The sequence below is a fragment of the Rhinoderma darwinii genome, chromosome 6, assembly GCF_050947455.1.
Source record: "Rhinoderma darwinii isolate aRhiDar2 chromosome 6, aRhiDar2.hap1, whole genome shotgun sequence".
Taxonomy (NCBI): Eukaryota; Metazoa; Chordata; class Amphibia; order Anura; family Rhinodermatidae; genus Rhinoderma; species Rhinoderma darwinii.
The window spans coordinates 73,752,630-73,763,334 of record NC_134692.1 but is presented as its reverse complement, the minus strand read 5'-3'; the positions used below and the strand labels follow the sequence as shown (position 1 = coordinate 73,763,334).

The 10,705-nt window shown below is 43.8% G+C and overlaps 1 protein-coding gene across 3 annotated transcripts in view; it reads left to right on the top strand.

Moving 5' to 3' along the window:
* Positions 1–556: 556 nt before the first annotated feature.
* Positions 557–10,705, top strand: part of HECW2 (HECT, C2 and WW domain containing E3 ubiquitin protein ligase 2) — a 547,978-nt gene continuing 537,829 nt past the window's right edge. For all 3 annotated transcript variants that reach the window (XM_075829943.1, XM_075829941.1, XM_075829942.1), the window contains exon 1: positions 557–821. The gene's annotated coding sequence lies outside the window, so the exon portion shown is untranslated. The remainder of the gene's footprint in view (positions 822–10,705) is intronic.

Below are 10,705 nucleotides of genomic sequence, written 5' to 3'. Positions count from 1 at the left end.
GTACAATGTTAGTTAACAGGGTTTTTACAAACCCCGTTCACTCACAGCGTAAAAAAAATCTGCTGTGGATTGTAGCATGTTTTATCTATTGCGGAAATGTTGCAGATTTTTAGGCAGGTTCCACAGTGTCATTTTTACAATGTGTGTGAACATAGCCTATATGGACGCCTATTCCTCCAGTCATCACACCACCCCGTGCCCGCTCCAGCACGGTCTCCCCATCTCATGCACGCAGCAGTAGGGGGCGGGGCCTCTCAATGTTTTGCGTTTTTTGTTTCTGGGAGGGAGGGTGAGGAGAAAACTGCACGTAAAGAAAAAACATGTGCAATGTACACGAAGGAGCCATAGAGCGGAGCAGCGGTGCATTTCTCCGGGTGTGTATGTAAATAGCGGGGTGACTTCTCCGGGTGATGGAGGCAAACAATAGGAGTCCCTGGGAAAGTAACAGCTCTGAGGAGGTTTACTACGTAGTTGAATGATTATTCCAGTGACACTGGTGTATACTCCGGCCAGAATACGCTACACTGTGATGTCAGCCAATGACAAAAGGAGAGGTATCGGCCAATGCAGAATAAGACGCTACTGGCCAATCACATCGCTCCTTCCATCGTCCTGGGTGATCAGCAGTTTACACTGCACATAATCCCTTGTCACCGAGCGCTCAGGATGCTTCCGAGGATCTCAGTGACCCAGGGATCGGGCACAGCGGAATCCCCTTTGTGTTTGGATATGACCGCACAATACGTCCTGTAGAGAGGAGCCCGCCCTGCTGGCACAGTGCTGACCGTGCAGCTGTGGACGTGCTCCTTGTAGAGAAATAGGTATGTGCCCATCATCTCAGCCCAGTCATTGCCATCTATTATTTATCACCATGCTCCATATCCCTCTATGCATCCTCTGCTCACAATCTACACCCATGTATAAGATGGGTGCATTGTGCCCTAATTTGGGCATTCTGTTATTCATGACATGCTATGACTGTACATGTGGACATCTGGAACAGATAAGTCCCTGAGAAATGTCATCCCTGATGTTATTTATCTCCTCAGCCTGCAGAAAATACATTAGACAGTGATTTTTACCATCTGTTCAACACACTCATTCCCAGTGTCACTGATTCTGAATGGATCTAGTGGCACAAACAACCTTCCAGTAAATGGTTAACTGGCATTGTATGGGGACTCCCCCTATGCAGAGCTGTGGTGCCCAGTGGTCCTGCTTTCCTTGAGTAAAATGTAGTAAAGTGCTTTTTCCGTCACAGTGTGTTATGACGTGTCAATGGGCTGGCGCTATTCACAACTCCCGTTTTTTTTTTCCAGTTCGGATCAGCCGCACATGCACTACCCGGCTTGTTCTCAGGATTGGAGAAGGATATGAAAGTTGTTTATGACATGTCCAATGTGTGGCAAATCTCATTTAAATGTTGAGGAACAACAATGGTTGTAAGGCCCCTTTCACACTGCGTTTTCCCTGCACGTTTGACGTATGCGTCGGAAAAGCTACAGGTGCATACGTCAAACGTACCCACAGGCCTCCATTATGCCGATGGAGGCCAAAAGAGTGTTCCTTTTGCCTTCGCTGGACGGTACCATTTTTTTTTCTACTGGATAGAATCGCGTTGTCGAAAACTATATCCTATCCAGGGGCATCCTGCAAAAAGAAAAAAACTAATACTGCCTAGTATATATATATATTTTTTACATGGGAGCCTATGGATGGCGGATAGCGCTGTAGCATCTGTTTATTGTATACGCCATCAGCTTTTCATGACATCCGTTAAATGGATGCCTTAACAGTGTATGGGTGATAGATGCTGCAGTTCCGCATCTGTCACCGCCTCCCTTTAACATAAATACATTGAGAGTTTTTCCAGGTGTCAAACAGCGACCATAGTTGCAGTGTGAAGGGGTCCTAAGCCCTTGATTACGGCACGGATGGCTGCGGAGTGTCATCACTGACCGTGGACACCGAAGATGTGCATTCATTTTAATAGTGCTGGACCGCAATTGCGGACTGTAAAATTACTCTCCTGAGTTTTTGCAGTCCACAATCGCGGCCCCTGCACCGTCCGTGTACCGTCCGTGTAAACCACGGTTGTGTGCATGGGCCCATAGAAATGAATGGTTCCGCAATTCATCCGCAAATACACGTGCATGAGGCCTGAGAGATTTACGCCGTTGTGACTGGAGTGCTGCGGTCATGCAATATGACATGCACACATTGTAGTGGACGGTTCTCTTATAACTTCATATGCCATATATCATAGTTAATGTGTCATAAGTCATTGGAGCGTTATAACTAATATTGGCGGAGTGGTATATTAGTACTTTTTGTGTCTAGCCCTGCGGCATGGCTTCAGATCTGGCCAAGAGCAACATCTATATGGCGTTTGTATGTTCTCCTGTTTTGTATGGGTTTCTTCAAACGTATTCCTCTTTTTCTCACTTTCTAAAGACACTGAAAGTATCATAAATCATCACCTATCCACAGGATAGGTGATTATTTTCTGATTGCTGGGGGCCGTAACGCTGGGACCCTCACCGATTGTGAGAATGGGGGTACCGAACCCCCCATTCCACCTCACTCCTCTACTGCAGTTAGGATGACATTTAATAAAGCGCGGTCGAGCATGCGCGCTACTGCTCCATTCAATGTCTGGGAATGGCGGAAACAGCTGAATACATAGTTCAGCTGTTTTCGTGATTCACATAGACAGTGAATGGTGGGGTGGGCGCATGCTCGAGCTTATCTCCACTCAAGCTCCTCCTTACGGCGCGAGGGGTTCAGTGAGGAGGATCTGGGAATTTGGGACACCAGTTCTCATGATTGGTGGGGGTCCCAGAGGTCGGAGCCCTACGATCATAAAATGATCACCTATCCTGTGGATAGGTGATTTATGATTTTGGGAAAACCCCCTTTAAAGGCTAAGTACACCTTTTTGAAATCTATGAAAATTGTTTTTTAATGTCTTAGTGTGTTTTTGTACAACTTTCTAAATACTTTTCTATTAAAAATAATTTTTACTTTTTGGGATACATCTGCTTTGTATACTGTATACAGAGCAGCTGTATTTTTCACTGAATCCTGTTGTCGTCCGGTCCGCAGCACTGATGGGTTCAGTGTCAGCGGATCTTGCGTGTCTGACACGCAGGATCGAGTGGTTACGGATCACAATTAAGTGTACTACTCAGATGTGATTGGTAACAGGTGGACCCTGCGTGACCCGCTGGTAGTGCAGCTGACCTGACAGATTCAAGTCTCAGCGTACAAAGCAGCTGTATCTCAAAAAGTAAATTTTTTTTAATAAAAACAATTTAGAGAGCTGCGCAAAACACAGTGATAGACGTTTAAAAACAAATATTTATTTTTTATTAAACGATTTCAATCACATACTGTTCACATCTGCGGCTCAGTCTCCGCTATTTTGGCTGCAAGCTGGCATGGTGCACTACACATAACTGTGTGACTGGCACCCTTAGATAAGTCCTATCTGTATGCAATGATAATACTAAGCAACCACGTAGCATTGTGGCTTGTCTGCATCCTGCTGGGAACTGGTGCTTGAACCTGCCCTTGTATCAGTATTGCCTTTTTTCAGTGATTTTTTTTTTTTTTTTTTTTTTTTTTTTTTTTTTTTTTTTACATGCTAAGAGGAGTATTTTTACTCTGCTGCCTTTGGTCTCAGACCTCATGCACACGACCGTAACTATGGTCCGTAAGTACGGACCCATTCATCTCTATGGCCGACTGGAAGGTGTCCGTGCCCCAGAAACTTTCCGTAATAAATAGGACATATCCTACTTTTTTTATTTTGCGGACCTTGCTTTATAATGGGAGCATGGCCAGTAAATGCGGGTCGTAATTACAGGCACGGTCATGTGCATGGGGCCTCAGTGATTAGTCCCCCACTGATCAAAATTTCTGACATGTCAAAAGTTTAGTTACACATAGGCAGGGTTCACACTGCAGATTTTCCGCATCATTAAGTTGCGGAAAAACCGCAGCGTATTACAGTATCGGCAAAGTGGATGAGATTTGAACAAATCTCATCTCATCGACACGCTGCATAAAAAAACCCCACCAAAAAAGGTTTATAAATTGACCTGCGGTGAGTTTTTTTAAAATCCGCAGCATGTCAATTTATGTTGCGGAATCGCTGCTTTTCTGTTGTGATTTTTGCACCGGAAAATCTGCAATTCCGCCGCAAAAATCGTAACTCGGAAAAAAAAAAGTTATATTTACCCAGAATCTATGCTTCTCCGTCCAGGTCGGCCTCCTGGGATGATGTTTCATTCCATGTGACTGCTGCAGTGATCACATGGCAGTGAAAAATCCAAACGGAATTTTGAGGCAGATTTTCCTCCTGCAAAAAAACTCTATAGACTATATTTTTACAGTGGAATTCACCCTTTGCACTGCATAGTGCAAAATCCGCACGTAATACATGCAGATTTTGCATCGGATTTGCAGTGAATTTTTTTCTGAATTTACAAATATCTGCTACGTGTGGATTTACCCTTAGGGCTTATTCAGACGAACGTAAAATACGTCCGTGCAACGCGCGTGATTTTCATGCGCCTTGCACGGACCTATGTTAGCCTATGGGGCCGTGCAGACAGTCAGTGATTTTTGCGCAGCGTGAGTCCGCTGAGTAAAACTCACGACATGTCCTATATTTCTGCGTTTTTCGCGCATCACCCACGCATTGAAGTCAATGGGTGCGTGAAAATCACGCGCAGCACCCGGAAGCACTTCCGTGGTACGCGCGTGACTCGCGCAACAGCAGTGAAAAGTATGAATGAAAACAGAAAAGCACCACGTGCTATTCTGTTTACAAACATCCAAACAGAGTGTCATAATGATGGCGGCTGCGCAAAAAGCACGCAGCCACGCACCATATGATCATGACACACAGAGCTGTTAAGTGCCTTTTGCGCACGGAGAACGCCGCGTTTTTTGCGTGCGCAAAACGCACACGCTCGTGTGAATCCGGCCTTAGGGTATATTTGCACAGTACAGTTTTTGAAGGCAGAACCAGGATTGGATCCAGAAAAGAGGAAAAGTAGAATCGTTCCTATATACCCCCCCCCCCCAACCCCTCTTTTTATGATTCACTGTTGTGGCATTTAAAAACTGCGTGAATTAGGCCATAGTGTATTTAGACATTGCAGTAAAAACCGCATGCACATTGTTTGTTTTTTTTTTTAATGCAGTTTTAACCGCTCCTTAACCTGACGCCTGAATACACCCTAAGGGTATGTTCACACAGATCGGATACGCTGCGGAAAAGTACACAGAATATCCTACCTAGAACCCGCAGGGAATTTCGTCTGCAGTAAATTGTGGTGCAGATTTTTGGTCAAAATCGCTGCTGCGGAAAACAGAGCATAATTTTTTTTTTTATCTTTGCAAATAAATGAATACTTACCTCACTGGCCTTGACATAACGACACGTCCCTGCTCCCCACCTCTGGTGTTTGTGCAGCACGGCCTCCTTTGATGAGTCTCAGCCCATGTGACCACTACAGCCTGTGATTGTCTGCAGCACGTGCGATTAAACTAGAGAACAGCCGGGGAACAAGGAGTTGTCGCTATGGTAACGCCAGGGAAGTAAGTATAGACACTTTTATTCAATGTAAACAGGAAAAAGATTTTTCCTAGTCATCCTCCATGACATCACCACAGGAGGACGGCTCCATGTCCGAATAGGGACAGGAAAAACAAGCAACAGAGTCTAGTAAATGTTAAGTTTTTTGCTTTATTATTTTTATGCATAACGAGCAGTGGCGGTCGATCGCAATCCGCTTCGGATCCGGCTGTTCTCCTGCGCCTCTTCGAAGATTAAGCGAAATAGTCTAAAAAAAAAAACTACGGCTCCGGTCCTCCAGGAGCTCCCCAGCTATATCCCCAGGGCCTCATAGTCATGTGAGAGATGCGGCTGTCGTGTGACGCCTCTTCCGGTGCCGTGACGACTACTTCTGGTTAGTGAATTGTATATGCGTTTCAAAGCTAAAATTAATTGCAGCCTACTTCCTGTAGCGGCAAACACTGTATTTTATGGAAATTCAACGGATTGGAGGCCCTGGAGAAAGATACCCTCGGATTGGACTAGGAAGGCGCTGATCCTGGCGGCAAGATTTAAAAACACCCTGATCAAAAGGTCCATTCTATTAAGGTAAGACTAACAATATATGTATAGAAGATTTCTCCTCCCGCTCTGGTTCTGTGGAGCACAGCGCAAATTTCTGCCATGTAAGTATGAGGGTATGTTCACACGGCGGGGGTCCGTAACGGCTGAAATTACGGGGATGTTTCAGCCTGAAAACATCCCCGTAAATTCAGCCGTACCGGCATGTGCAGGCGCTTGAACGCCGCGTCAATTACGGCCGTAATTAGCGCTGCTATTCATTGGAGTCAATGAATAGCGGCTCCAATTACGGCCAAAGAAGTGACAGGTCACTTCTTCTACGCGGGCGTCTATTTACGCGCCGTCATTTGACAGCGGCGCGTAAATATACGCCTCGTGTGAACAGACAAACGTCTGGCCATTGCTTTCAATGGGCAGATGTTTGTCAGCGCTATTGAGGCGCTATTTTCAGACGTAATTCGGGGCAAAAACGCCCGAATTACGTCCGTAAATAGGCCGTGTGAACATACCCTTACGGTCAGGGGATCTAAGACCCTTTAGAAGGGGGCAATTACTTGTATTTCCCTTTGTTTCTTGTTAGGGTGACACAGAGGCCCCAAAAAATCTAAAGAAAAGACCCATATAACCCGTAAATGTGGCATTTGTTCTAAAAAACGACCAATTGGCCATAAGAAACCCCTCTGTCACAGAGAACATTTGATGAGAAGAACAACCCTCTTTAATGGATGAGATAAAAACCCTTATGCGAGTAGAAATTCAATAGTTTCTAGCAGTTTTTTTGCAATCAAATATGACCTCTATTTCCATGGTGGTGAAAAAAAGGCAGCTAATTCCAAACGATGATTCTGATTCTAAAAGCTGTCAGTTTTCTATTCCTGAAGATATGGAGGAAGGGGAATTATCTCATATCATGGTGGATGAATATTTTTCATCTGAATATGTGGATGAATTATTTTAGGCCATAAGAAGCACTATGGTGATTGATTGAATAAATAAAAGAATACTTCATGATGAACTGTGTGCAGGATTAGGTAGTAGGATAAAACTTGTTTTTCCCATTCATGAAAATATTTAAAAGGAAATTAAGCAGGAGTGGAAAAATCCTGAGAAAAAGGTTGGACATACTGGCGAGCTTCGTTAACGCTTTTCTTTTTGATTATGATCAAATAAAAAAATTGCGACGAAATTCAAAAATTTGATATTCAGGTAGCCAAAGTGGCTATGAAAACGACTCTTCCGTTCAAAGATTCCTCTCTGCTCAAAGATCCTATGAATCGGAAAGCTGAGAGTCTACTAAAAAATACCTGGGAAACATTTCTTTTGAAAACTAATGTAGCTTCTATTTGTTTAGCCCGATCAATGTTTCACTGGCTGGACCAACTGGAAGCCCACTTTAGGGAGGGTACCCCAAGAGAAGAAATTCTGGCATCACTACCTTTACTGCAGCAAGCAACAGGGTTCTTAGCTGATGCTTCATCTGAGTCGGTAAACCGCAGCAAGAACTGCTGTCCTCTCAAACGCTGCTAGACGAGCCTTATGGCTCAAATTGTGGTTGAGGGATACAGTTACTAAATTTAAACTCTGTACTATCCCGTGCAAAGGACAACATATGTTTGGACCCGCTCTGGATAAGATCCTTGAAAAGGTCTTGGATAATAAAAAAAGTTTTACCTGAACCTAAACAGCCAAAAAGGAGAAAAATCCTTTTGGCCTTCCAAATTTCAGTGCCAAGGCTATAAAGATAAAGGAAAGCCCTGGAGATAGAATCACCCAAATGGTGGCAAGGTAAGAAATATATTCTTCTTAACACAGACTGGCCAAACGCAGATAAATCGTAACACCAAAGTGGGTGGGAAAATCTCAACATTTTACAGGGAATGTGAAAATATTACCTCAAACACCTGCATCTTAAATACAGTCCAAAATGGGTACAAAATAGAATTTTCCCCATAATCTCCAGGGAAGTTTGTCATTACAAACTCACAGATCCCTTTCCTTCAAAAGTAACTACAAAGCGGAACCCTCAAACTCCTTCAGATGCAATTTTAATGAATCTGAAACCGTTGAATGAATTTCAAGGCCTCAAAGCCCCCAAGCTTTATCTATCAAATATTTTTTGGGGCAGAATCGTGCCTACTATCCCTGACAGACATTTTATCTCAAGGGCTCATGCCATATACAGGCCAATTATCTAATCAGAAATTATTTGGATCCAACCAAATGGAATTGATCAACTCTTCCAGTGGTTTACTTAGAAATGGGGGCTTCCTCAGATTGAGTTATTTGGGATGCAAAGAGGTCTAAGTCCCCCTTTTCTTCTCCATAAACCCAAAAGATGCCTCCATAGCGTTGGATGCAGTAGCTCACAAATAGGAATACTATCTGGCCTACACCTTTCCGCCCATTCCCCTGCTAACCAGGGTCCTACAAAAGATGCGGAGGGAAAAAATAGATTTTATTTTGGTGGCTCTCTTTTAGCCTAAAATAAGTTTGTTTGCTCCCCTAAAAACTTAAAGCTGGGAGACTCCCATATTTTTACCCCTTTCAATGGACCTTTTACATCAAGGACCCGTTTTGACATCCTGACCCTCAAAGGCTTTGCCTTTCTGCATGGCTTCTGACAAGTCTATCCTAAAATCTAGAGGCCTGTTTGACTGTTGTTCAGACACTCCAATCTAGTAGGAAAAAAGTAACTAATAGTATATATGCAAAAGTTTGGAAAACATTTATTTATTTTTGTGATGACCACCTGACCCCATGCTAATATTTCAAATATTTTTTTTTTTTTTCAGAGGTGGGTCTCGATAAAGGGCTAAGACCTGGTACATTAAAAGTCCAGGTGTCAGCATTAAGCAATTTTTTAAAAATACATAAATTTGGATAGACTCTATTTTACGGGTTTTACGTTTTTTTTTTTTTTTTTACTTGTAGGGACTTTGACCAGCATGCACGATATACTGCAATACTAATGTATTGCAGTATATCGCTATTCTGACAGTCTCCTATGAAGCCCTGAGAGGCAGGGCTTCATAGGAGTACACAGATGGCGGACCTGGGGGACTTTGTCAGGCCCCCAGGCAGCCGTGCCAAGCAACAGCTCCCCCCGATCTCACCGCGGGGGGAGGCGTTAGGATGTTACAGGAGGTCGCCCCCCTGTTTTTAGTCATTTAAATGCTGCTATCGCTATTGAACACGGCATTTAACGGGTTAAACAAGCGGGCTCGCGCTCGATCGGGATCCCGCTCGTTACCCGGAAGTGTCGGCTATAACACGCAGCCGACACACTCGCTCTATGGAGAGGTCTCCGCCCGTGAGCCCGCTCCATGTTACCCCACCCGGCGTGCGCCGTATATATACACGGCGGATGTCGGGAAGGGGTTAAGATACCTTGAGGTGTCCAGTGAATGGAGACTAGATAATAATTTATTTATTCAATTTCAAGGTCCAAATAAGGGGAAGAAGATATTTAAAAAAAAAAGTATTTTTTTTTATATGTCAATCCTACACTATTCAAGGATTATCCGCTCCAGGCAAACTAAAAGCTCACTCTACGAGAGCAGTTTCTGTCACCTGGACCGGGAGGGCAAATGCCACCATTGAGCAGATCTGTAGGTCTACCCCTCACACTTTCTCCAAACATTATCGTTTGGACATTTGTTTCAACTAACGATCTCTCCTTTGGCTGAAAAGTACCTCAAGCAGTGGTCCCTCCCTAAAGCTGATCAATTGGTATCCTCCTATTGTGCTGTCATGGAGGATGACTGGAGAAAATAGAATTCGTTTTTACCTGTAATTCGGTTTCTAGGAATCCTCCATGACCGCACCCTTATTTCACTCCCTTTTATTTATTAGGGGTCTTGCGATGATTCTAGTTATTTGTAAACCCTGATAGTCAGGATGGGGAGGGGCTTCTAACCTCTGAGTTTCCTGTCCTTATCAGGGTGTGGAGTCATTCTCTCGTGGGGCTGTCGAGCAGGATTCCTACAAACGAAATTACTAATTCTATATTTTGTTGTATTTTTTTGTAAATGTGTTTTGTTTTTGTTTTTTTTTCCCCGTCAGATTCACAGATTCTGCCACAAAAACTCCAACATTTGCTATTTGTTTTGGCTTTTACCTCCCAATGAATTCCCTAGGAAAAAAAACGCAACAGAAGTGCAACGATTCCACAGAATAAATGGACGTGCTACGGATTAAAAATCTGCACCGCATGTCAATTTGTGAATGTTTTCTCAGCAGACTTTTTTTCGGCAGCGTGTGGTTGAGATTTGTTCAAATCTCATCTACTTTGCTGCTACTGTAAAACGCTGCGGATTTTCCACAATTAAATCTGCAGCTAATCTGCCCCGTGTACACCTACCCCAAGGCCGGATTCACACGAGTGTATTCGGTCCATGATATACCGTCCGCATGTCTGCTGCATTTCCCAGACCAAACAGACTGCAGCGAGTGATGTATATATTAAACTGATGCCATATTGGCCTACGGATCATGGAGGCCACTGTTAAGCACCAGACATGTTTATCGTATGCAATGAAAGCTTTTCCTGGCATATAC